This window comes from Peromyscus californicus, unplaced genomic scaffold (genome assembly GCF_007827085.1).
Source record: "Peromyscus californicus insignis strain IS unplaced genomic scaffold, ASM782708v3 Scaffold_6__1_contigs__length_162567912, whole genome shotgun sequence".
NCBI classification, from domain to species: domain Eukaryota; kingdom Metazoa; phylum Chordata; class Mammalia; order Rodentia; family Cricetidae; genus Peromyscus; species Peromyscus californicus.
In genome coordinates this window covers 134,774,794-134,802,244 of record NW_026294584.1, presented here as the reverse complement: position 1 = coordinate 134,802,244, position 27,451 = coordinate 134,774,794, and the positions used below count along the sequence as shown (strand labels likewise).

General features: G+C 43.7%; 2 protein-coding genes across 14 annotated transcripts in view; one reads left to right on the top strand and one right to left on the bottom strand.

Annotated features, from left to right (window-relative positions):
* The window catches only part of Rad52 (RAD52 homolog, DNA repair protein), a 65,449-nt gene extending 41,027 nt beyond the window's left edge, over window positions 1-24,422 (bottom strand). Inside the window, exon 1 of the mRNA XM_052719213.1 lies at window positions 24,292-24,422. The gene's annotated coding sequence lies outside the window, so the exon portion shown is untranslated. The remainder of the gene's footprint in view (window positions 1-24,291) is intronic.
* A 107-nt stretch (window positions 24,423-24,529) lies between these two features.
* Window positions 24,530-27,451, top strand: part of Erc1 (ELKS/RAB6-interacting/CAST family member 1) — a 338,915-nt gene continuing 335,993 nt past the window's right edge. For 7 of the 13 annotated variants that reach the window (XM_052719645.1, XM_052719640.1, XM_052719643.1 and 4 more), the window contains exon 1: window positions 24,532-24,792. The gene's annotated coding sequence lies outside the window, so the exon portion shown is untranslated. Of the gene's footprint in view, window positions 24,793-27,451 lie in introns of all 13 variants that reach the window. The other 6 variants (XM_052719646.1, XM_052719642.1, XM_052719641.1 and 3 more) reach the window with 3 other exon arrangements.

Sequence of the window (27,451 nt, the reverse complement as noted above, 5' to 3'; positions counted from 1 at the left end):
AAACCACTGGGCTCTAACAATTGTAAAACAATCAATTTTTTGTGACATTTTCATAGCTCCTATAGAAAATAACTCTAGTGTTGTCCATTAGCTCAATTACCGCTCCTTTGCAAGAAGATTCCTCATGTCAAGGAGGACCTTTGCTCGGTTTCGTTGTTTATAGTAACTTTATGTCATTTCTTGCAGAAAACCCATATCCTGAAAAGTTATCTCTTGTTCTGCATTTGCTACCTGAGAATAGATGGCCTCCATGCCCTGCACTAGAATCTTGTGATTTATTTAGCAAAAGCAATTCAGGAAAGCCATCATTGGAAGGACCTAAGCGTGTTCCTGTATCACTGCACACTTATGTGATACTGTCCTCTTTGAGCAGGTTCAGAGTAACTATGCTAAGCTGGGCAGTGTATGCTCAATGTTTCCTGAATAAATGACCTCTGGAAGGGAATTCGGGGCTTCTGTGTAGTTGAGTGGACTGTTTGCTTTTCTTCCCCGCTTCTGATGTGTTTCTTCTTTTGTATGACTTGTCAGTTTAAACCAGTACAAACCAGCTTTGGGGGTTTTATTTGTTTTGATTTCCAGTACTGATGTTTGGAACCAGGTCCTTGTATATGCTAGACAAACACTCTACTGCCCCGTGCTCTATTCCTGCCTCCAAATAGCTATGTTTTTCCAGGTTAAATATGGTGGAACAAGACAGAAATAGTGGTATATGCCTATAGTACTGGCACTTAGGCTGAAGCCGGAAGATCACAAATTCAAGGCCAGCCTGTGCTATATAGTGAGACTTTGTCTCAAAAACAGTTAGACCCATTTGTGTATACTTCCTTGCAATGGCTTGACTAAATGGAAGTAGATTTTTTCCCCTACCTTATAAAATCTCTGAAAATCTAGATGTGGGGCCTAACACTGGAATAGTGACTTCACAGCATCACCGATGTCCCAGGCTCCTAGTGCCTTTGAATCACCATCTCAGCTAGTGTCGTTCATCTTCTGCTTTGTGCCTCTTGTTGCCAGAAGTCACTCACTCCCCAACTCACAGCCACATTACAGAGATTACAAATCAAAGGACCTTCTAGCTGAGAGTCTGACAAATATAAAAGGCTTTTGTAGAAACTCCATCATGTAGGTCTGGGGTGTGGGATTCAGTGGTAAAGCAACTGCCTAGCATGCAAGAATCCCTGGATTCAATCCATAGTGTGGGGTGGTGTGCAGCAGGGGCAGGGGTGGGGTTGTAAGGACCTGTACAAATCTCTGTGGCCAGAACAGTCAGCTGTACAGACGCACCCACCCAGGGAGGCACCTTCATCCAAGTGTATTGCCATCCTGAGCAAACTTATTGACAGTATTCTGTTAGTAAGGGAGAAAGTCAGGATTTCTCTGTGGCTTTGGAGCCTGTCCTGGAACTTGCTCTGTAGACCAGGCTGGCCTTGAACTCACAGAGATGCGCCTGACTCTGCCTCCCTAGTGCTGGGATTAAAGGCAAGTGCCACCACTGCCTGGCCCTCCATCTTCTTTCTTTAACCAAAGATGTAGAGGAAGGGCTAATAACTCCCTGCAGCTCATAATACAATATCGGCACCCGTCTGTGTGAGCCCCCTCTTTTATGTTTGTTTATTTATCCCTTTAGTCTCACAAACCACCCCCATTTCCCTATGCCACTTCAGCAGTGGTTTTGACTGTAGTTTCCTTTACTTAATCAGCTTTCCTGAGTTATAATTTGCATGAAACAATTCAACAATTTTAAGTATTAATTTTAGTGAAATCTAACAAATTATGTCCAACCACCACCACAATTAGAATACAGAAAATTGCCATCACCCCCAAAGCCACGTTGTGCCTTTGTGGCCCTCATTCCCAAAATGTTTCCTTTATGTCTATCCTCCCACCCATTTTTTCTATACAGTTTTACTCTTTCATATACATGAACTCATAGTTAGCCATTAGCATGTCGTCTTTTGACAAAAGTGTTCCTATGCTTTGAATACTTTTGTTTGTTTTTGGGAAGACTCATGCCCTGTGGAACACACATCAATCTGTTCTAATTGCCCTCTCTCTACTGACTTATCTTTTGACTTATTTTTTAATAACCTTTTTGAGGTTTTATCTATTTTTGTTTGTGAGTGTTTTGTCTGAATGTATGTGCCCCAGGAAGCCAAAAGAAAACATCACATCCCTTAGGACTGCTATGTGGTACCATGTGGAGGATGGGGATCCAACCTGGGTCCTCTGGAAAAGCAGCCAGTGCTGCTAACTGCTGAGCCACCTCTCCAGCCTCCGAGTTCTTTATTTTAGTAGAATATCTTTAGTTATTCCTTGACAGCTTCACACATGTAAACAATGTTATCTTGAGTACTCCAAACTCCCCCCATACTCCAGCTCATCCCCTCCATCATTTCTGTCCTCTCCTCTTTTGTATGAGTGACCTACTCAATCCAACCAGTGCTGCCTGTTGGGATGTGAAGACCTAACCCTGGCGGTTTGACCTGTGCCACTACACTACTTATTTTAACTTTAAAATTAAAATATTATAGCATTTCCTTCTATTCCTTTTCCTTCTTCCAACTCCTTTCAGGTCCCATTCTCCTCCTCACTTGCTACAAAACCCTTGGCTTCATCATCCCTAATTGTTATTGGTACACACACACACACACACACACACACACACACACACACACACACACTCACACTCACACACACACACACAGATACACAAATACAACCTGTTGTGTCCATTCAATGTTGCAAGTGCATGATTTTGGAGATGATCATGTGGTATTGGATAGCCAATTAGGAGGTTGGATAACCAATTAAGTGATTCCTCCAAAAAGGAAGACTGCTGCCCCCTCTCCTCCCACCCTGTAAAATCCCTTACTTTTCTAAAGTTCTTTGTGGTGATTTGAGTAAGTATGGCTCTCAAGGACTCGTGTGTGTGACTGCTTGGCCATAGGTAGTGGCACTATTAGGAGATGTGGCCTTGGAGGAAGTATGTCACTGGGGAGGTGGGCTTTGAGGACTCATATATGCTCAAGATGTGCCCAATGACACAGCTGCTTCTGCTGCCTGTGGATCAAGATGTAGAACTCTCAGCTCCTTCTCCAGCATATCTGCCTGCACACTGCCATGTCCTGCCATGATGATGATGGACTAAACTTCTGAAACTGTAAGCCAGCCACAATTAAATGTTGTCCTTTATAAGAATTGCTGTGGTCATGGTGTCTCTTCACAGCAATAGAAACACCAACTAAGACAGAGCCCATGAATTATCCCCTTCCATTTTATCATGTGTATTGGTATTGTCCTGTTCAGGTCTTGTTTAGGCAGTCATCTTGAGGTATCATGGATGAAGCTTCCCTATCATTTCTACAAGACACAATCTCACAATGTATTTTTTGGTCCTCTGGTTCTTAAAATCTTTCTACCCTCTCTTTCATGATGTCCCCTGAGCCTTTGGTGTAGGAATTGTATCACAGATGTGTCTATTAGGGCTGGGCACCCCATGATTTCTTGTTCTCTGTATTTTGACCAATTGTGGTTTTCTGTGTGTTATAAAGAGAAGCTTCTTTGATGAGGGTTAGGAGCTACACACACTTGATTCTTTTTCTGTTTTTGTTTGTTTTTTGAGAGAGGATTTCTCTGTGTAGCCTTGGTTGTCCTGGAACTAGGTCTGTAGACCAGGTTGGTCTCAAACTTACAGAGATCCTCCTGCCTCTGTCTCCCAAGTGTTAGGATTAAAGGTGTGCACCATCACTGCCTGGCTACTCCCTGCTAATTAATGAACCATCTTCTTGTTATTCAGTTTGCTATGCTCTTACACATGGATTATTAGCCCCTTATTAGATGTATGGCCCTACTTTGTGACTTATCTCTTCACTCTGTTATATCCTTTATTGTATTTTTCCATTTCTAAATTGGTGTGTGTGTGTGTGTGCGTGTGTGTGATAGGATCTCTCTCTCTCTCTCTCTCTCTCTCTCTCTCTCTCTCTCTCTCTCTCTCTCTCTCGCTGTCCTAGAACTCCTTACATGAACCAGGCTGGCCCTGAACTCACAGAGATCCACCTGCCTCTGCCTCCTGAGTGCTGGGACTACAGGCAAGTGCCACCAGTGCCCACTCCCATTTCTAATTTGATTTCATTCTTTTTCTTTTTCTGACATATCTCTCTGTGTTGCTTAGAGGCAAGAGATAACTTTTCTTTGCTAGGCCTTTGGTTCCAAGGTCTTTGTTTTAGAATGCTGACCCTCCACACTATGCAGAAATAAATTTTTGTTGCTTTAAGACATCCTATGTGTGATAATTTGTTATGGTGAACAAATAAAATGTGATTTTCATCTATTATGTTTACCTGTCAGAGAATTTTCCCTACTGTGCCTATATCATCTCTGGACACAAGGTTACTCTGAACTCCATACTACCATAAATAATAAAAATGGACATAGTCACAGATATCTACATTTTAAATTGTACGAGACCTTTCTGCAGAACACAGATGAGAGTAGAACTGCTGGGCCAGAGCCACAAACTATGTTAGTCACTTGTCTCATCACTGGGACAGAACACCCGCCAGAAGTCACCTAAGAGGATTTGTCTGGGCTCGTGGTTTCATGGAGTGCCCTCTATTGTAGAAGAAAGAACATATATGGCTTTTGTGTTTCTGGATCTGGGTTACCTCATAATGTATAAAAATTTCCAGTTCCATCAACTCTGGTGCAAATTTCATAATCTTTTTCTTTGCATCTGAATCAAATTTTATTGTGTCCACACATTTCATTATCCATTCTTCAGTATGACTCCCATCTCCAGCTATTGAGAATAGAGCAGCAATGGACAGGGATGTGCAAGTGTCTGCAGTGTTTCTATAGAACACAGAGACTTCTGGATGTGTGTCTAGGAGTGGTATAGCTAGATCACATGCCTGAGGAGTTCAGAAAAGAGTGGTTGTAAACCACCATGGATGCTGCAAACTGAACCAGGGTCCTCTGTAGGAACCGCAAGTGCTCTTAACCACTACACCATTTTTCCGGCCCCATTTTCTTAATTATAGCCATTGTGACTGGGGTGAGAGTGATCTCCAAGTAGGATTTTTAAAAAGCTTTATTTTATTTTTAATCATGTGTGTGTGTTTGTGTGTGATGTGCACTAAAATGCAGATGCTTTCAAAGGCCAGAGGCCTCGTAACCTGTGGAGTTAAAGTTATAGGTGGTTTTGAGGTGTCCGCTGTGAATGCTGGGAACCAAACTCAGGTCCACTGCAAGAGTAGTATGTGCTCCTAACAGTTGAGCCATCTTGCCAGCCCCTCCAAGTAGTTTTAATTTGTGCTTCTCTGATGTTAAAACTTGACACTACTTTTTATTATTATTATGTACATGTATCATGTGTGTGTGAGTGCAGGTGTGTGTGCCATGACAGGCGTGTAGAAGTCAGAGAACTTTCAGGAATCAGTTTTCTCCTTCCACCATGGGATCTGGGCATCATATCCAGGCTGGCAGGCTCCCACAGCAAACACCTTTACTTGTTAAACCTCTTGTTGGCTCAGGATGCTGACATTTGAAAAGGCTTTTTTTGAAAGCCATTTTTGTGTCTGAGAGTTCTCTGTTTAGTTCTGTTTCCCGCCCCTTTAAATTGGGTTGCTGTTTTCTTGACGATCTTTTTTGTTGTTCTTTATATATTCTAGATACCAATCCCATCTGTGTATCGCTAGTGAGGATTTTCTCTACTCTGTAGGCTGTTTCTTCACTTGATTTATTTGCTTTATTGTACAGATTTTGGTTTGTCACGTCATTTTCAGTTAAGTCTAAGAATTTTCAAATTTCCTTCTCCATTTCTTCAGTGACACAGTCATCATTCAGTAGTGTCCTGCCTAGTCTCCATGGGTTTGTAAAATTTATGGCTTCTATTGCTATTTCTAACTTTATTTCTCAGTGGTCAGATATAAGGAATTACTTCAATTTTCTTTTTATTTGTTGAGAGTTGCTTTGTATCCTAATATATCATCTACTTTAGAGAAAGTCCCATGGGCTGCTGGGAAAAGATGTGTATTTTACAGTGTTTGTATGAAATGCTCTGTGATGTCATTTGTTTCTCTCTGTTTAGTTTTTGCTGGGGTAATCAATCTACTGGTAAAGTGGGATACTGAAATCACCCACTATGATTTTGTTAGGGATAATCAGTGATTTTATATCTAGTAGAATTTGTTTTATGAAATTTGGTACTCCTGTGTTTTATGCATATATATAATGTTCTCTTGATGGATTATTGTAATGAGTCTTTTCCTGTCCCACCAGCCAGCTCCAAAATAATGACATGGAGACTTATTAATTATGAAAGCTTGGCCTATAGCTTAGGCTTATTCCATAACTAGCTCTTATAACTTAAATTAACCCATTTATTTTAGTCTATGTTCTGTTGCATGGCTCATAACTTCATCTCTCTGCACTGCCCATGCTGCTTCCTCCATGTTTGGCTGGTGACTCTGTCCTTCTTCCCAGAGTCCTCTCTGTTTCTAGAAGTCCTGCCTAATCTCTTTCTAGCTATTGGCTGTTCAACTTTTTATTACACCAATCACAGCAATACATTTTCACACAGTGTACAAATATCCCATAACAGATTATTCTCTTAATCAGTATCAAGAAACCTTCTTGCTGGGCTTGCTAGTGCAGGCCTTGAATCCTCGCACTCAGGAGGTAGAGGCAGGCAGATCTCTGCAAGTTTGAGGCCTGGTCTACATTGTGAGTTCCAGGCCACGTAAGACTACATAATGAGATCCTATCTGGGGGCTGGGGGTGACAATGGAGTGTGAGAGAGTGCTTCTTTCTCTCTCTTGAGTGGATTTGGTGTGAAGTCTATTTTGTCAGATATTAGAATAGCAATGCCATGTGTTTCCTAGTTCTATTTGCTCAGAATATCTTTTGCATCCTTCTATCCTAAGACAGTGTTACAGCTTCCTTTCTATTGCTGTGATGAAACACTGACTAAAAGCAAAGGGATAGTTTGAATAGGAATGGCCCCCATAGATTCACATGTTTGAATGCTTAGCCCATAGGGAGTGACACTATTAGGATGTGTGGCCTTGTTGGAAGAATATGTCACTGTGGGGGCAGGCTTTGAGGTCTCATATGCTCAAGCTATGCCCAGTGTGGTATACAGTCTCCTGTTGCCTGTGGATCATGATGTAGCTCTCTCAGCTCCTTCTCTAGAACCATGTCTGCTTGCACACTGCCATGTCCCACCATGATGATAATGGACAAAACTCTCAAACTGTAAGCCAGCCCCAATTAAATGTTGTCCTTTATAAGAGTTGCTGTGGCCATGGTGTCTCTTCACAGGAATAGAAACCCTAACTAAGATAGGGTAGAAAGAAAGTTTATTTGGCTGACACTTTCAAGCCACAATCCATTAAAGGAAGTCAGGGCAGGAACTCAAATAGGAACCTGAAGCAAAAACCATGGGGAAACACTGCTTGCTTGCCAGCTAGCTCTTGTCTCACTCTGACACATGCTTAGCTAGTTTTCTTATAAAACTAAGATCACTTGTCTAAGGATAGTACTGCCTACAAGTGGGCTGGCTTCTCCTGCATCCGTTAATAATTAAGACAGTCCCTATAGACAGGTCAGTTTGACCTAGGCAATTCCTGAATCCAGGCTTTTCTCTCCGATAACTGGCTCTGTTGACAATGAAAGCTCACTAGGACAGATTATGTGTATCTTTGATGGTGTGTTCCTTGGAAGAACAAATAGAGAACACCATTTGTTGGACATCCTGCTATAGTTGAACACATTCTGATGCAGTAAACTGACACAGCATTTACCTGTAGTGGTGTTTCCTGGCTTCTCAGTTCTGGGATTAAAACTGTTCTAAGGACCATGAATTTTTTTTATTTGGGCAAGCTTACAGTTTGAGCATTTAGCTTTAAACTCTAATGTCAAATTGTCTTTTTCTTTCTCTGTGTAGTCCTGGCTGTCCTGGAACTCACTCTACAGACTATCCTGTTATCGAATTCACAGAGATCTGCCTTCCTCTGCCTCCAGTGCTGGGATTAAAGGCGTTGCACCACCACTGCCTGGCCCAAATTTTCCTTTTACTTTTTGTACAAAGTTTTTTTTTTTTTTTAAACACTCATTTGTGTGTATGTGCACATGCCACAGCACTGGAGATCAGACAAGTGCTTGTGTGTGTATGTATGTGTGTGCATGCATGTTATAGCATGTGGAGGTCAGACAGGTCTGGCTAGGCAGTTTAAGTCATTGTTACTGCTCTAGTTTACAGTGTGAATCTGGGAGAGTGGGGGCATAAAAAATGAGGCGGACTAAAATCTCACACAATAGCCAACTTATTCAGAGCACTGCACAGTCTATATTGAGGGTGAAGAAGAGTCACCTGAATAAGGTGTTCAATCACAGGGACAAGCTAACAGTGGCAAAAACATGTTTTCATAGATGCTATGAACAACAACAGCTGACGTAAACTCACTGCTGTCTGCTACCCCTGGGAGGAGCATGAAAACACATTCCACGAACAATTCTGGTTTGAAGAAACTGAGGTCACAAGATTCTTGTTTTCTTGGAGTTCTCTCACAAGTACTCAGAATTCTCACATGACTCCATTCTTGGACTGTGTTCTGACACTTCTTCATTTTTGAGTACCAGAACTATGGCCAGGCCATCACACACACCTAGCATCTGAATCCCACCCTTCATGCTTGATGGGCAAATGCTAACCATTGAGCAACCTCCCCAGCCCTGTTTGTCTGGTTTCTGAGATGGTATCAGGAAGGCCAGCCTGGCCTGGACTCTCTGTAGGCAAAGGTGGATTTGTACTCTGTCTGTGAAGGGACAGCTGAGTCCATTTTCTTTTTAGTTAAACAATGTTAGACTTTGATCATATTCTTAGTCAGAGGTCAACTTTCTTGACTGGTTGTTCCTCAATAATCTTGTGAATTAGACACTGTAAATTGTTTCCATTGTTCTGAGACTTGACTGACCAGAAGATGTTTTGTGGTAAGTTAACTGTCTGACCATAAACCTGTAACATGTAACTTTCCCATGATCATCAAAATAACGGCAAAATTCCACTTTTAACCACTTGTTCACTTGGTATAGAGATATGACTCTGCTTTTAATCTTGGCTGCTTTCATTACCCTACTATGGGAGACTGAAAATATGGTCTGGCTGTTGTTAAATGTTTACTCTGCAACATCTTGGTGTTAGCTACCTGGTTTTCAACACCCTAACATTTTCCCTCCTACTTCAACTTCCTGAGTCCTGAGATAACAGGAGTACCTCCATATAACCCAGCTACTACTTCTTCTTTTTTTAATTTTTTTACTTAGTTTTACTCTGTAGCTTAGGCTGGCCTTGAACTCACAGTGATCCTCCTGCATCAGTTTCCCCAAAACTAAGATTACAGGTGTCATGCATGGCTCTCAAAACTTTCTATTCCCTGAGGACTCTTCATCAGATGCTTTCTAATATACAGTATCTGTGAAAACTGAGTCATAAGCACCTGCCTGAGTTTAGGGCCACCAGGGATTACCCAACTTTCTTAGGTTCCACAATCAGTAAAACACACCCAGTAGCATCCAAATGAAGGCCTGGATCATTTTCTCTGGTTCAGTTTCCTCTCCTTTCTATTCTTCCCCCAACTCCCCACAAACCACCACCACCTCTCCTTCCCTTCCTTCCTTCCTTCCTTCCTTCCTTCCTTCCTTCCTTCCTTCCTTCCTTCCTTCTTTCCTTCCTTTCTTTTTTTTTTTCCGAGACAGGGTTTCTCTGTGTAGCTTTGCACCTTTCCTGGAACTCACTCTGTAGCCCAGGCTGGCCTCAAACTCACAGAGATCCGCCTGGCTCTGCCTCCCGAGTGCTGGGATTAAAAGGAAGGTCACTTTCTGATACAAATCAAGGCCAGCCTAGGCTATATAAGCCTCTGCTTTAAAAACCGCAAAACTGTACCATTTTAGACAGACATAGTATCTGACACATGACTTTAATTCCAGCATTCAGTAGGCAGAGGTAGAAATGATTACTGTAGGCACAGGGCCAACCTGGACTACAAGATGAGTTCCAGGACAGCCAGAGCTACAGAGTAAGACACTGACTCAAAATACTGGGGCTGGGGGCTGGAGAGATGGCTCAGAGGTTAAGAGCATTGGCTGCTCTCCCAGGTCCTGAGTTCAATTCCCAGCAACCACACGGTGGCTCACAACCACCTATAATGAAATCTGGTGTCCTCTTCTGTCATGCAGGCATACATGCAGACAGAACACTGTATACATAATAAATAAATCTAAAAAAAGAATACTGGGGCTGAAGAAATGGCTCAGTGGTTATGGTGGTTTGAAAGAAAATGGCCTCCTAAAGGAGTGGCACTATTGGGAGGTGTGGCTTTGTTGGAGTACGTATAACCTTGTTGGAGGAAGTGTGTCACTGTGGAGATGGCCTTTGAGGTCTCCTTTGCTCAAGCCATGCCCAGTGTATCTCAGACCACTTCCTTTTGCTGGAAAGTCAAGGTGTAAGGACTCTCTGCTACTTCCCAGCATCATCACGTCAGCCTGCACACCTTGTCACACCATGGAGGTGGACTAAACATCTGAAACTGTAAGCCACTCCAATTAAATGTTTTCCCTTTATAAGAGTTGCTGTGGTCATGGTGTCTCTTCACAGCAATAGCGACCCTAAGACAGTGGTTAAGAGCTCATACTGCTTTTGCAGAGGACCTGAGTTCAGTTCCCAGCATCCATATCAGGCAGCTCATAATGTCCTGTAACTCTAGCACCAGGGGAATCTGACCCCTTGGGTACCAGCACTCACATGCACACATTCCCCTCCTGTATACTCATATACACAATTAAAAATAAAAATAAATCTTTTAAAACAACAAAGTTAGAATTTTACCAGGTACTGAGGTATCTGAGCAAAGTGGTACTAAGTTAAGAGAATTGCTTGTGCCCTGGAGTTTGAGATCACCTCTCTCTCTTTATGCATGCATATTCATGTATGTGTGTTAGTGTATGTGAATATGCAGGTGCACACGTGGGTGGGTGCCTGTGACAGTCAGAGGGCAACCTTAAGTATCATTCTCAGGAATAGTGTCCATATTCTTTGAAGAAGGGACTCTCAATGGCCTAGAACTCATCAATTAGGCTAGACTGGCTGAACATTGAGCTCCAGGGATCCTCCTTGGCTCTGCCTCCTCAGGACTGGAATTACAATAGAGTGCCACAACACTTGGCATTTATGTGGATTTGGGGATTAAATTCAGGTAGGTCCTTGTGGTTTTAAAGCAAGCACTTGACCAACTGAGCTAGCCCCAGCCCCAAAGATCATGTCTCTTTAAAAAAAAATATTGGGACTAGAGAGATGACTCAGAAGAATGCACATTACTCTTGCAGAGGATCTGAGATCAGTTCCCAGCATCCACAATGATTGTCTTATTATTGCTTGTAACTCCAGTTCCAAGGGATCTGACACCTTTTTCTGGACTCTGCAGATTACCTGCACTCCTGTGTACATATCCACACAGATATGTATATATTTAGTATATATGCACATATTTGCATATATACTACAATTTAAAAAGCAATATAAAATAAATCTACCAAGAAGTATCATTTTGGCAAATGAGTTTCATGCATATTAATTTACTCCTTTGTTAGGTGTATGTCATCACTTATGTTGCTCATGAATCTTGCTTTGGGTAGCTTTACCTCTCACTCTGTGGCATAAGTCAGGGTAGCTGGCTGGGGGCTGCAAGATCTGTTTTTCAAGCCAGCTCACTCCATGGCTGGCAAGGAAGTGCTGGCTCCTGGCCCAGAGTGCAGCTGAGTTCCGGGCTCACTCCATGTTCCTCTCTGCATGGGCTTCTTCACAGGCTGCCTGGAGTTTTTCCCTGGCATATGACTGGACACTGAGAGCCAGCATTCCCAAAAAGCAGAAAGCTGTACTAGCTCTGATTTTATCCAGTCTCCAAAGAAAACAATCTCCCCTCTCAAAGACAGAATATCAAAGTCACAATGTAAGAACCTGTGGAATGGGGTATGGCAGTGCATCATTTTGTGAAATTATTACCCACCACAGAATACTAACAAATGGTGCTAGGGAATGAAGTGGGTGCTAGGCCTCTGATCTTCACATGCAAGACAGGCTGAATTGGAGGGACCTGAGTGGCACAGAATGAATGTAGTGATTCAGAGCTCTTGTGTAGAAAACGGAGGTGGGTGGGGTGCTTCAGTGGCAGGAAGGCATCTGGCTTCAGGAGGCGCTAAGCATTTTCCTTAAGCATCACCATGGTAGTTATTAGTCATCTGGCAAGGCTCCAAGACTTTGTCCCATTGTTGGGGTGGGTGGGTAGATAGGGTACTTTTGTTGCTGTTTCCTATCCTTGTCTTCTGCTCGATGGTAGTGGTACAGCCTGTTGGGTAGGTGCTGAGAACTGAATCTAGGTCCTCTGGAAGAACAACTGTAAGCATTACAGCTTGGATGGAAAGGTATCCTGGCAGCCCAGAGCCAAGGAATACCACAAAGTCACACCACACAACAAACTTCACACAAGAAATTTATTAGGAGGGAAAAAAATCAGGAGGGGTTGCCTGTGCTCCAGTGAGAAACAGCAGCAAACTGAACAGGATACAGAGCTTATATAGAGTTTCTTGGGAGGAGGGTGGAACTTTTCAGGATGAGATTGGTGGGATTTCATGGATTTGGGCTTTTTGCTCTGCAGGGTGGGGGCAGGGTCCAGCAGTTAGGGCAGTTAGAGTGTCCTGTGGGTGGAGCTTGGCAGTTAGAGGTCCTGGGGGAGGGGCCTCCAGGGGCTTACAGCAACAAATGCTCTTAACTGCTGAGCCATCTCTCCAGCCTATACCCTATTGTATTTACGTTTATAATTTTCAGGCTAAAGGTGTAGCTTAGTGGTAGACTACTTGCTGACGTGAGCCCTCAGTTTGATTCCCAGCACCTCAAAAAAAAGTTAAATTTTATTCATTTAACACATTTTAAGAGGTGGGAATGTAGAGTGCTTGCTTGCCTAGAATGCACAAAGTGCTGGGTTCTATCCCCAGGACTACATAAATCCCAGCAGTAAGGAGGTTTTGGAAGAAGGATCAGAATTTTAAGGTCAGCCTAGATTACTCAGGGAATTTGAGGCCAGCTATACAAGAGATTGTCTCAAAAGAAAAACAAAATCCAAACAAAAACACTAAAACCAAGCAAAACATATCTCTCATATTACTAGCCCTTCTCTTGAGGTAACCTTGTTCTAAACATTAAGACAGCTGTGGTGCTAGAGGCTGGCTGCTCTTCCAAAGGACATGGGTTTTATTCCTGGCACCCACATGGCAGCTCACAACCATCTGTAATTCTAGGTTCAGAGGACCACCTTCTGTTGTGGATATTGTTCTGTATAAATAAAATGCTGATTGGCCAGTAGCCAGGCAGGAAGTATAGGTGGGACGAGCAGAGAAGAGAATTCTGGGAATAGGAAGGCTGAGTGAGGAGACGCTACCAGCCGCCACGATGAGAAGCAGATGTTAGGATACTAGTAAGCCACGAGCCTCGTGGCAACTTATAGATTAATAGAAATGGGTTGATTTAAGATATAAAAACAGTTAGCAAGAAGCCTGCCACGGCCACACAGTTTATAAGAAATATAAGTCTCTGTGTGTTTACTTGGTTGGGTCTGAGCAGCTGCAGGACTGGCGGGTGAGAGAGATTTGTCCTGACCATGGGCCAGGCAGGACCAGAAAAACTCTACAACCCTCTCTGGGCCTTCCCAGGTATCAGACAGGAAAACAGTTCACATACACTCAATCAGACAAAACACTCTTACACATTAATAAGCCAAGAAAAACACAAAACGAAACAGAAACAAAAAACCTGTGACCAGGCTGGGTGGTGGTGGCACACTTCCCAGCACTTGGGAAGCTGAGACAGGCGAACCTCTGTTTGAGGCCAGCATAGTCTACAAAGCAAGTTCCAGGACAGCCAGAGTATGTAGAGAAACCCTGTTGGGGGGGAGCAACTGTGGCCAGGTGTGGTTGTGCATGTTTGCAAACCCAGCACTTTGCAAGTCTAGATTTAGCTCCATGGGACCCTGTCTCAAACAGCAAACAAAAACAAAAAACAAAAAAGGAACATTGGTAGAGTTGGGAAGACCAGCCAAGTACAGTAGCAAGTGCTTGTAATCCTAGTGTTGGTTATGCTGTGGGGCTGCTCCTCGTGTCTGGCTGCCATGCCAGCAGAGGAGAGTCACGAGCCATAGTTACCTTTTTAGAGCTTTATTGGGAGAGAGGGGGGAGGGGGAGTGGAGAGGGAGAGAGGGAGGAAAGAGCCGAAAGGAGAGAGGACGCACAGAGGGCCCACCCACTTTTTAGGCTGGGACACTGTCTAAGGCTGATGATGTAATTAAGGACCGAATCCTTACACCTAGGACTTGGGAGGCTGAGGCAGGAAGATTACCATGAATCTGAGGTCAACCTAGGCTACCTAGTGAATCCCAGGTCAGTCTGTGTTATATAGTAAGAGCTTGTCTCCAAAAAAAGTTGGCGTGATAATGACAATAAATGAGGGTGATGTTTGATGATAACTTTCCTTCCATACTTGAGCTACAAGAACAGGCTAGTATGGTTTGAATGAGGAATGTCTTCCATAGTCGTGGGCATTTAGACACTTGGTCCACAGTGGCACTGCTTGGGGAGGTTTAGGAGGTGTGGCCTTGCTAAAGAAAGTATGTCCCTGGTGGGCTTTGAGAGCTTAAGACTGGCCCTGCTTGCATTTGGCTCTCTCTGTTTTGTGCTTGGGTTTTGAAGATGTAAGCTCTCAGCTTCCTGCTCCAGCTGCCATGTCTCTTATCCCTCTGGAAATGTTAAGCCCAAATAAACTTCCTTCCTTGAATAGCTGTGGTCGAGGTACTTTATCACAGCAAGAGAAAAGTAAAGAGTCTGTGTAAAGAGTATCTGTAAGAGTTTATAGGTCTAGAGGTGAGTGTGGTGGCACACACACATGATTCCAGCACTGGGAGATGGAGGCAGAAGCATCAGGATTTCAAAGTCAGCCTTGGTGTCTATATGAGACCCTATCTCAAAGCCCCCTCCTGAAATAAACCAGTAAAATAATATAAACTTCTAGTACTATTTCAGTGTTCAAACATGTATTATTATTATTATTATTATTATTATTTTTTCAGACAGGGTCTCACTATGTAGCCCTGGCTGTCCTGGAACTCACAGAGTTCACCCACCTCTGCCTCCAGAGTGCTGGGATTAAAGGTGTGCACCACCACCATTGCCTGGCCTATTTTTTTTTTTTTTTTTAACAAAAATAGAAATAAAGAGATTTAGTAGTGTCAGCAAAGGCTAGCAGTAAGTATTGTGTTTTAGGGCAATATTAGTCTCCACTACAACTATTCAACTCTGGCATATTAGTGTGAAAGCATACACAGACAATTCACAACTTTTCATTACATTATATTATTTTCACATTGTGATTTGTGCTGTTTTGTTAATTTATTTTGTCAACCTGACACAAACATAAGACATATTTGGAAAGAGGGACTCTCAACTGAGAAATTGCCTCCATTAGATTGGTCTGTAGGCAAGTCTGTAGGGACTTTTCTTTTTTTTTTTTAAAGATTTATTTATTATGTATACAGTGTTCTGCTTGCATGTATGCCTGCAGGCCAGAAGAGGGCACCAGATCTCATTATAGATGGTTGTGAGCCACCATGTGGTTGCTGGGAATTGAACTCAGGACCTCTGGAAGAGCAGCCAGTGCTCTTAACATCTGAGCCATTTCTCCAGTCCTGTAGAGCATTTTCTTAATTGACTGATGTGAGAGGGCCCATATTATTGTGGGTGGTGTCACCACTATGCAGGTGGTACTGCACTGTATGAGAAAGCAGGCTAAGCAAGCCCTGAGGTGCAAGCCAGTAAGCAGTGTCCTTTTTCCTGGCTTCTCTCAATGGACTGTGATCTAAGACAGTAAGTCAAATAAACTCTTTCGTCCTAAAGTTGCTTTTAGCCAGTGCTCTATCACAGCAATAGGAAGCAGGCTAATACAGTTCTTGAAAAAGTTAATATAGGCAGGAGAGGCTTAGTGGTTGAGAGCACTTGCTGCTCTTGCAGATGACTTGGATTTGGCTCCCAATGTCCACATGGCAGCTCATAACCCTTTGCATTTCCAGTTTCAGGGATCTAATGCCCTCTTCTGTCTTCACAGGCAAAAAGAACTGGAGTCCTGGAGTCACAGATGGTAGTCAGCTGTCATGTCTTCTTTGGGAGAACAGTTAGTGCTTTTAACTGCTGAGCCCTCTCTCCAGCTCTAAAGAAATTAAAAACAGTAAAATTATACCCAAACCATTTTTAAAAGAGGAAACTAAGTTTTTTGTAACAGAGCTGGAGCAATCTTTAGTGGTGGTTTAATTTGATTTTTCTGTGGTTGACTGTTGGCTAGTCTCATGGAAGGGTTTTTTTTTTTTTTTTTTTGCTTGTTTTTGGTTGCTGGTTGTGGTGGCATAAGTCTTTAATCCCAGCACTTGGGAGGCAGAGGCAGTCAGGCATTTCTGTAAATTCAAGGCCAGCCTAGTCTGCACAGTGAGTTTCAAGAAAGCCAGTTACATATTGTAACACTTTAAAAAAAAAGAAAAAAAATTGCATTTCATTATGTTCATGTTTCACATCCTGTAAGTGGAGGTCAGAAGACAACTTTCTGGAGTTGCTTTTCTTCTTCCACCATATGGGTCCTGGGGACAGAACTCAGGTCCTCAAGTTTGGTGGCAACGCTTTATCTGTCCTCTTGCTAATCCCAAACAATGCTTTCTTCAGTCCAGAAGACTGAAGGTTTTCAACACTGATTGCCAGAGTGCTCTGTTTAATGATTAAAATGTATACTTCCTGAGTGCTGGATTAAAGGCATGTGCCACTATGTCCGGCCTGTTACCAGTTTTCTTAATCAGCAGCAACAACAGCAGTTAAGAAAAATAAAGGAAAAAAATGCAAGGAAAAAAAAAGACGTAGAAGATGGTGGCTGCTTTCTAGGTGCTGATACTGGGCCTGTGCTTTCCAGGACCACCACCTGTAAGTTGTACAAAGTCCTGGCGCTACGGCCAGCAACGCTATGGGCACCATGGGGAAGATGAAAGGAGGGTAATGGGAGACAGACACAAGACTCTGGGCTCACTACAAGAATAAACAATTTTTTATTTTCCCCACTGTTTACCTGGCTACTACAGAGAGCACTGTAAGCAGAGCTTGATCAAACAGTATCTTTGGTCCCTTAACTGCACTCTTCCTTCCACACTTCTCTGTAAATATTATCTTTTCCCCCTTATCTGACTTCTTCCTTTTGCATTTCTCTGTCCTTTTGGCCTTGTTTTGCCCCAGAGAACACTCTTCCTAGGCTTTGTCTCATGCCTGCAGTTTTCCAAAGTCACAGGGCCATTTCTGGGTCAAGGTTTGTGTTTGAGGAAAGAACTATAGATCATCTGGACCCCAACACCTGGATGTAATGATGGTGCAATCATTTTGAAGTGGATGCATTCTCATTATGCAGGGGTTAGGTATCTTGCATGAAAGCTCTCTTCTGTTTGGGTATTCTATGCCACTTCTGCTGTGAAATGTAAAAACATGTAGAAAACAATTATATGAAACTTTACAACACCTGAGAAAACACCTCGATTCTGTTTATGCACAGTGTACTATTTCTGCAGATAGCATCCAAAATTCCCCACAGGCAAGGCTTTCATCCTCATTAAAGGTTGGCCTCAGCTAGCCATCTGGGACTGTTCTATTGTTTTCTGAATTTTACATCCAGTTATGCACACTTTCTAGAACACATTCTCTATTAGTGTTATTAAAAACAAGTTTCTAATTTACACAGGTACTCTTTGCAATGGCAATTTAGTTCTTTTACAAGTTGACGCCTCACAAGAAAATGACTGCTTATTTGCACATTGCCATTTTAGTAATGGTTCTTGCTTTTATTTTCCTATCATTGACTTTTTCTCACACCATAGTGTTTTTTCTTCCCACCAAAAGACAAACAAAAACTAAAGCAAAATCAAACCAACAAATACCCCAAACCCCCAAAACAGAGGGGAAAAAACACCCCAAAACCAGCCAACAAACCAAACATACAAAAACCTCAACCCTTCCCAATTTAAGGCAATGCATGTTGTACTGTGGGCTTATGTTCTAATCTTATACCCCAGGTCGCCAGGCAGGGGACTGTCCCTGGGCTTAATTTTCTTTTAAGGGGATGGGGATGTGGCCTTTTTATACATCTGAGCTCACTTGGAAGGTAACCAACAAAACTGAATGTCTCAAAACATGAAAAGAATGAACTCTCCAGTGGTGATTAGCAGGGATGATTCCTGAAGAATTAGTGGACTGAGATGCCGCTGAACTCAATGGAAGCCACAGGCTATGTGATGCTCTTCAGGAGTTTGCTCTACTCGAGAGCCACATCTTTACTAGCTTGCCAAGTAACACCATAAGAGGATTTATCACTAAGTCAAAGTGGGCTCACTAAGTATGGTCACCCTAAAGTTCACTTTTAGCAGCTACTGTCACTGATATCCATTGTGTGAATGTGGGTTCAAAGGAGAATCTGTTGCTTTTCCATCTTGTGACTTACACGTTCTGGGATCTTAAAATGCATCTGAGCTGTTCTGACTTCACCCTTCCTGGTCTTCCTTCCACCATGTCATGTACATGATCAAAAGAATGACTGCCCAGAATGAGGACTACCCAGCTTCCTCAGATAGCCAGGTGGAAGAATATATGAATGGATGAAACAACCTAGTATTCTGAAAATATTTAATGGGGATGGACTAGAAACACGGGGTTTCAAGAGCTGGCATCTTATTAGTGGTTATTTGCCAATACTCTGGGATTTAAGCAATTGAGGAAAGAGCAACCTTGACTGAAGTTTGTATTTATTGTCCTCACGGTAGTTTTTTTTAATAGCTTCTGAATTGATACCATGTTTTGTTCTCTCTCTAGTTATGAATGAAACACTGCTGAGTGTTCTTAAACACAGAATCTACTTGCTTTGAAATGGTTAGAACAGTTTGACTTTTAAGCACACTGTTGATCAAATGTTTCATTGAGGAAGCTGTCAATCAGCTGTGCCAGTCTGATTCTGTAATGAGCACAGATCCTAATGAGTCGATTTGCCCTGTTTCCAGAACAATGCTTAAGGTGGATTCTGTTCTTGAATAGTAATCTAGGAGATTTGATGACATTTTGTTGGCATGAGGTCTGATTTTCCCCCAACAGAATTAAGAATTCTAATGTTGAAAACTTGCACAGATTTGTGTGGGAAAAGCCTAGGAAAACAAAACAAAACTCTGCAGAGCAATCTGTCCTGGAGTGGTTAGAGGAGGGGGAATTTTGGTTGAGATGGGAAGATCACTTGAGCCGAGGCAGTCGGAGTTGGCCTGGGCAACATGGTCAACCCTTTCTCAAAATAAACACAGAAGACATTCAACCTTCAGAGGGGGGATACATGTGATAAGGAGGCAGAGGCTGAAACCAGGAACTGCAGTTCAAGGAATGCCAAGAATTTCTAGGCAATCACCAGAAGCCAGGAAAAGGCTGGAAGGCACCTCCCTACAGGTTTCAGAGGGGCATGACCTTGTTGATACCTCAGAATTTTTTTGAGGTGCTAACAGTTGGGGATTAAACCCAGAGCTTCATGTACGCTAATCATGAGCTCTACTACTGAGCTATGTCCTCAGCCCCAAAGCCGTGAAACAATACATTTTTATTTTTTAAAGCTATCCAGTCTGTGGCATTTGTATTGGCCCAAAGAAAACGACAACTGCTAAAAATATTTTTGTGGTAGTGATTGAATCTGGGTTCTCATTCATACTAGGTAAGCACCTACCACTAGGCTACATTTCCAGCCTTCTTTTTACTTTTTATTTTAAGAAAGGGTCTCCTAAGTTGCCCACATTATTGCACTCTATAGCCAAGTGGACCTTGTCTTCTGTCTCAGAATCCACAGTATTGGGGAGTACAAACCACACTACCACATTCAGTTCTTGTGTGTCTTTAACCTACATTTTTTTTCACTTTATAGATACCTTCTTTAGCTGAATCTTCTATTTTACTTGTTCTTAGATGTATCTAATGTGACTTAAGTTGTTTTTGTTTTGTTTTGTAGACAGGATTTCTCTCCCTGGCTATCCAGGAAGAGAAGACCAGGCTGGCCTTGAACTCACAGAGGTCTGCCTCTGCCTCCTGAGTGCTGAGATCAAAGTTGTGTGCCTTCACTGCCTGGCATGATTGAAGTTTTAATGATTAGTAACTCTTTTAAGTATGTATTACACTTATTGTGTGTGTGTACATATGTATCACAACATGCATGTGAACTCAGAAGACCTTTTGAAGAGTTGGTTCTCTCCTTTTACCATGTGGGTCCTGGGGACTGAACTTAATCAGGGTTGGCAGCAAGCATCTTTACCCACTGAGCTATCTATCTCTCCAGTCCACATTTCAGTAATTCTGGTAAACATTTGAGTTTCTCTCTCATAATCACTTTTCTACCTATTTTGGTAACAGACCATCTTAAAATTTTGTTTTATTATCATTATTTTTTAGAGAGTCTACCATGTAGCCCAGGTTGGCCTCAAACTCTGTATTTTCTTCCTTAACTTCGTAAGTATTGGGATTACAGGATTACAGAACCATGGACTACTTTTTTTTTTTTCACACGGTAGGGTTCTTTTGCAGTTTGGGGGCCTTGAGCTCCTGATTCTTCTGTATTCCTCCCAAGTGACTGGGATTAGAAGTGTGTACCGCCCTAACTTGGCTGTAGGTCTTAATTTTAACTCTATGCGTGGTCACCCACAATAAAAGCTCCATTTCCAATCTGCCCACAGGCAAGAAGGGCCATGTACTAAGTTTTTATATGAGATCTATGTATTAGTGGTGTGTACAGCTTTTTAGAAAGTTTGTTGTTGCTGCTTTCAGTACTGGGTATTGAACCCAGGGCCTCTTGCCACTGAGCTACATCTTTTATTGTTTTGGAAACTGAGTCTCATCCTGTAACCCGGGCTGGCTTCAAACAGCAATCTTGCCACTTCAGTCTCCTAAGTGCCGAGACGGTGTTTTGCTCTATATCTCTGCCTGGCCTAGAACTAATTCTAATGATTAAAGATGTTGAACAACTAACCTCTCCAGTTCTTTTTGACTCTTTGGAGATCTTTGGGAAAATATCTATTCATATTATTCTTTCATTCTTTAAATATGGGTTGTCTTTGTATTGCTGAGTTCTGGACATGGAAGATACGATTTACAAATTGTTTTCCCGAATCCATGTTGCCCTTTCACATATCTTTAGGCCCCCTCCTAGGCTCATTTTATTTGATTTTGAGACAGTGCTTCACTACATAGCACAGGCTCACTAAAAGCTCAAGTCTCGGCCTCCGCAATGCTGGAACTATAGGCATGGGCCACTATATTCAGGTTTTTTGCCTTTTATCTGATACTGTCTCATATTAGTTGGTTAGTGTCACCACACCAGACTGAAGATGACCTCTTTGAGGATTAAAATTTTAAAATCTGAATTTCAAAGGAACCTAACTCAACCCACACAATTCTGTCCTCCAGACCACTCAGATTTATGTCCCCCCCCTTAAATGAAAAATGCATTGTATGCATGCCAAGAGATCATTCATGTTCAAAATCTTACCTAACTAAACACAGGTTAAATGGGTGTGGCGTCACTAGCCTGTAGTCTCAGCATTTGGGAGACTGAGGCTTTCATATGTACCTCTTTCAGGAAATATATCCTGAAAGGCATTTCATACAATAGTTTTAATTTGCATATAAAGCAGGGTTTTATAATGTGAAAGGGTATCATTTGCGCCCAGTGGTTCAAGACCAGTCTAGGCAATACATTGAGATTCCCACCCCAGGAGGGGCTAGAAAACAACTAATAAAAAAAATTTCCCTAAATTAAAGCAAACAAAATAGAGATTAAACATCGTTAATTAAAAAAAAAATCTGAAATGCCGCAAAAGCTGAAAGTTTTTGACTACCATGGTCAAAACTTGGTATCACAGGTGGAAACTTTCATATTATAAAGCCCTGCTTTATGCACAAATTAAAACTATTGTATGAAATGACTTTCAGGACATATTCCTGAAAGAGGTATATATGAAATAAATTAACTTTGGGTATAGAACTTGGGTTCCACATCCTCAAGATACCCGTCTACAGGTACACCAGTATCTATTCCCACCCCAGGTTGGAAGGTAGTGACACCTACCTTTGGTCCCAGCACTTGGGAGGTAGATCTCTGAATTTGAGGCCAGCCTGGTCTACAGAGAGTGAGTTCCAGGATAGTCAGACAGAGAAACCTTGTTTTGATTCTTCCGCCCCAAACAAAACAAATCAAAACAAAACCAAGGAAAATTTGAATCACTTCTGGTCCCAGCATTTCAGAGAAGAGGTATTCAGTGTGTATTATCTAAATTATGTATGGGTTGGGATGAGTTATCCTGAGGCAAATTCTCTCCAGCTAAGAACCACATAAGTTACATGCTTCCAGGAAACAATGGATAGATATTTCATTCCAAAAGAGAGAAACTGGAAAAAGGGAGGCAGTCAGGTGCCAAGCAAACATAAACCACAGCAAGAGTGCTAGATGCTGTGTCCCATGCTTGCAGTACCATCCTTTGGGAGACTGAACCAGCTACTGATGTGAGTTCCAGGACATCCCAGACAACCCCCAACACACAGAGATACAGACACCTTTAGCAGGCCAGCTTCTCTCTACTTACTATGCAGAGAAAGAGCTGGAAAAATAGTCAAAGAAGAATGGCTTTTAATGGGTGAGTACCTAGATATCTAAGAAATGAAATCTCAATCTCAATTTCTGTGCGTGTGTGCGCGCATGCGCGCATACGCAGAGGCCAGAGCAGGACATCAGCTGTCTTCCTCTACTGCTCTCAGCCTTACTGTGTTGAGACAGGGTCTCTCACTGAATCAGAAGTTCATTTTTTTTTTGCTAAACTTTTGGGATCAACCTGTCTTCCCTCCCCAGTGCTGGTGTTACAAACACCCGAGGCCATGCTTGGATTTTATGTGGGTCTTGGGGATTCAAACTCAGGTCCTGATGCTTGCAGAGCAAGCGCTCGTACCCACTAAGCCCCATCTTCCCAGCCCCAGAAATGAAATCTTGTAAGATTTCTCTCTGGCTGCTCTACAGTATCTTGTTTGGCTGCACACACTCTAACAATTGGTTGTCATATGTTAGATGTACTGAAGGGGACTCAGTTCAGCATGCCCAAGGGCTGTCATGATCCAAGTGCATTTTGGGAGGGAACAACTGTCTGGGAAGGACAAAACAGAATCTGGTGAATGAATGTGAATACTACAGCTGGATGGGGGAAAACGTTAATGAGATTATGAACAGTGTAAGCTGGCTAATTATGATGGTGGGAGGTTAAGGATGAGTAAAACGATGAGTCTTAACTCCTCTCACATCTCAAAGGCATTTTAAATTAGCTTAATAAACCCTGGGAGTATGGGGATGAGTATAATTCACACCACCCTTAGACTTTTGGCTTAGAGATAGCTTATCTCCATTTCAAAATTAATGGCTGTGTTGCCCCTACCTCTGTATTTTTGCCTGCACCTGACAAAAGGAAAAGGTTGAGATTCTGTTCCAGAGAACTGGGTTGTCTAAAATAAGGCAGCAGCTGCTTCGTAGTTCGCCTTGCTTGGTGTGAGGGTGAGGGCTAAATAAAAAAGGTAACGTGGTGGTGAAGCATTTGGCACAGCGCACGCAGCGCATGTGGACATCAGGTTCCGCCCACGCTCTTCCTCCCCGGCATGATAGCTGCAGAAAAGCCACCTACTGAGGCGAGGGTCCTTTACGATGACCGCTTGGACAGCCCAGATGACTCAGAGTATTGCCTGCCGCAGCCACATTTCGCAAAAGCCAAGTGTGAGGGGCAAGCTAACTTCTCTTGGACAAAGGGTGCCCAGGCAGCCGTGGCTCTAAGTGACAAGCCCAGAGTTATTTCCTAAGGTGGCGGCGATCCCAGGGTTCGGGTAACGGGCCTGCCAAGGAGGGGGCGGGGCGACTCCAGGTTTGGGAAAGGCCACTCCACTCCTGGGGCTTCCAGCAGTCCACGTCCTACGGCAAGCAGGAGGAGACAAACGCCGCCCCTCCTCGCCCGCACCTTCCCGGCTCGCGATCGCGGCCCTGGCTCTCCCGTGGACGCTCGGCCGTGGGTGTGTGTATGTGAGGGGCGGCTCTGCGTGTGGCACAACTCGGCCTCGGCGCCCAGTTACCTTCGTGGCCTCGAAGCGCCGCGCTTCGCGATCCTGCTGCGCCGTCCCCCCCCCCCCGCCCGGAGCCGCGTCGCCAGGCGCTTCCCAGAGGGACGAGGGAAAGCCCGGCGGCCCGCGAGAGCGGGAGGCGGGGCGCGGGCGCGCGGCGGGCGCCCGGGGGCGGGGCTAGGTGTGCGCGGAGGGCGGGGGTGTGGTGACGTCGCGGGCGCCGGTCGTGCTGTAGCTGTGGCTGTGGCTGTGGCGGCGGCGGCGGCGGCGGCGGCTGTGATAGTGGCGGCGGCGGCGGCAGGGTGTCCCGGAGGCAGCAGCAGCAACGGCAGCGGCAGCGGCGGCGCTGAGGAGAGTGAGGCGGCCGCGTCGGCAGCCGCCCGCGCGTCAGGCGGAACCTCGGGCTGTCGGGCGGTCGCAGGCGCCGAGGCATTTGCCGTTTCCTACCGGGCTCGGCGTTCCCGGCCCTGGCTGGGCAGGGCAGAGCGCCCCTGGGGAGGGGCGGAGCTGTAGGTGAGGTTTCGGGACCCCTGCCCCTTCCTGATCGGGCCGGGGGCTGGGGGGGCTGGGGGGGGGTGGGGGGGGCGGGAAGGATGGGGAGGTCGGGAGGGTGGACCCCGCCCCAGCGCTCCCGAGCCCACCGGCGGCCGCGCCCTGCGGAGCTCCGGGATTGGGCGGGAGCGAAGGCGCTGGCGGCGGGGACCTCCGCTGTGGGAGGTGGGGGCTTCTGGCGCTCCGAGACTGGAGGTGGGAGGCATGATGTGGGGAGACGGGGATATTGGAGGGAGCCTTGGAGTTTGGGGTGCGGCCAAGGTAGCTCTGATGTAAAATGTTTAAGATGATCTCTTTTTATTATTTTGGACCTGGTGAGATAGAAGAAGAAAGGTTGTATGTCAAAAAGGAAAATGAAGCGTGGATGTCGCCCTCGAGGTAGCCGGAGGGGCTACTGAAGCAGACCTCACATTGCCGCTTTAGGGTTTTGATTCTTTTTTTTTTTTTTTTTGACCGGATGATGAGTCGAATTCGCGGAGGGAAGAGTCCCTTTGCGTTGACTTGGGGTAGGTAAATTGTGAGCGTGAGTGAATCAGGTTTTGCACACAAGAAGGAAGATGTTGGTGTTTAGACAACTTCATTCCGTAGCAACCATGAGGGAATATGTTTCATTGCTCTTAGACTCTTTTTTTTTTTTTTTTTTTTTTTTTTTAGGTTTTTCGAGACAGGGTTTCTCTGTGTAGCTTTGCGCCTTTCCTGGATCTCGCTCTCTAGACCAGGCTGGCCTCGAACTCACAGAGATCCGCCTGGCTCTGCCTCCCAAGTGCTGGGATTAAAGGCGTGCGCCACCACCGCCCGGCTACTCTTAGACTCTTAAAAGTACTGTCTTCAGTTTTTTAATTTTTCCTGCGGGCCCCCTATCCCCCTTGTGCTTGATGTCTTTGTACCACTTTTAATTTTTAAGCTGACTTCTTAAGAAAAGGCCCAGGACTCAGGTAGTTTCTTTGCCAGGCACATTACAGAGTAATAGTTGCAGGTGGTTGTGGTTGATGGCTTTGAGTGGATAAAACAAACTGAACCGTTCTGTTGGAGCTGATTGTGTGAAAATTATACATGTTTTAAAGTGCAGCTGTCTTTTACATCTTGTTTTTCGATAGACCTTGATCCATTTTGTTTTCATTGTATTCATTGGAGATGCTTAATTTTGGATTTTAAAAAATGGACTTAAGAAAAGTGTGTGCGTATGTGCGTGCGCGCTCCCGCTTTGAGGTCAAAGGACAGCCTTTGGGACTCGGTTCTCCCACTGTGGATAGCTGGGATCAAACTTCAGTTGACCCGCTTGTGCCATGAGGACTTTCACGTGCCGAGTTATCTGGCTGTTCCTCTTTTCTAGATTTTTTTTAAGGCAAGGGCTCACTCGATTCCAGGCTAGCCTCCAACTTACTGTGGATTCTTCTGTCTTCTTCCAAGAGCTGAGACTGCAGCAGACATGACCTACCATGCCTGGCTTTCTTGTAGATTGTTTTTATTTTTCATTTTCATGTGTACTTATTGCAGTTTTTTTCTCCCCCCACTCCGACAGGGTTTCTTAGTGTAGGCTGTTCCAGGGACTCACTCTGTAGACCAGGATGGCCTCAAACTCAAGTGCTTGGGATTAAAGGCATACACGACCACACCTGGCTTTATCGTAGTCTTTATTAAATACTTTCAAAATGAAGTAGGGTTTTTTTCATTACGTAGGTCCCTCCATTTCCAAGGAATATTGTCAGTGTCAAGTGCTTTTAAACTGTGCTTCTGGTACCTTGTGGGAGAATGTGTCTTACTTTGTTGGGAGATGTTACTGAGAGTGAGCGGTATTCAGTGTTCTTCACATCAGCATTTCACAGTTTAGCACAATAAACCTGAGTCTTTTCTGCATTCTTGCTTCCTATTAGATTATAGTAGTCACAGCCCTTATTATTTATGACTTAAGCTATTTCTTGTTCAGAAAACAGGTCCTTTGATGGATACATATTATGATATAATGAGAGGCATGACTCTCAATGGTTCACTCATGGAAGAGGAGAAAACTGCCATAAAATGAAATTTAACTTTCCTAATGCTACCTAATTTATTTTGGGAAATGGCCAAGGGAGTGCTTTTCTGTAACCCAAGAGAGAAATACATTGATTAGTTTCAGTAGTTGGAGATCACTGCCTGTTTTCATGTTTACTTCCTGAGCATACTCTTATTTACTAGAAAAACTTATGCTTGTAGAGACTAGTAGGAAATAGAGGCTATGATAGTTAATTGATAAAGTGTATAGTTGAATTTATAGTCATAAAATTAGGGATTAAATGATCTATATGTAGACACTGAATAGTTGGTTGGTACAATGAGTAGTTGTGATTTTAGATTAGCTAGGACAAACTCCACACTTTTACCCTCACATTTTTACCCCCTCTTTGATATTGAGACAGGGTCTCACTATGAAGACTAGACTGGCCTTTAATTTACAGAAATCTGCCTATGCCTCCTGAGCCCTGGGATTACAGGCATTCACCACCACTCCAGGCTAGTTTTCAGTTTTGAAGATTCAGTTAGATCCTGGCTACTGGGATGGATATGTTGGTAGTATACCTGCCTAACATGCAGGAAAGCTCTAGGTTTGACCCCCAGCACTGAAGAAAACAAAATCCAA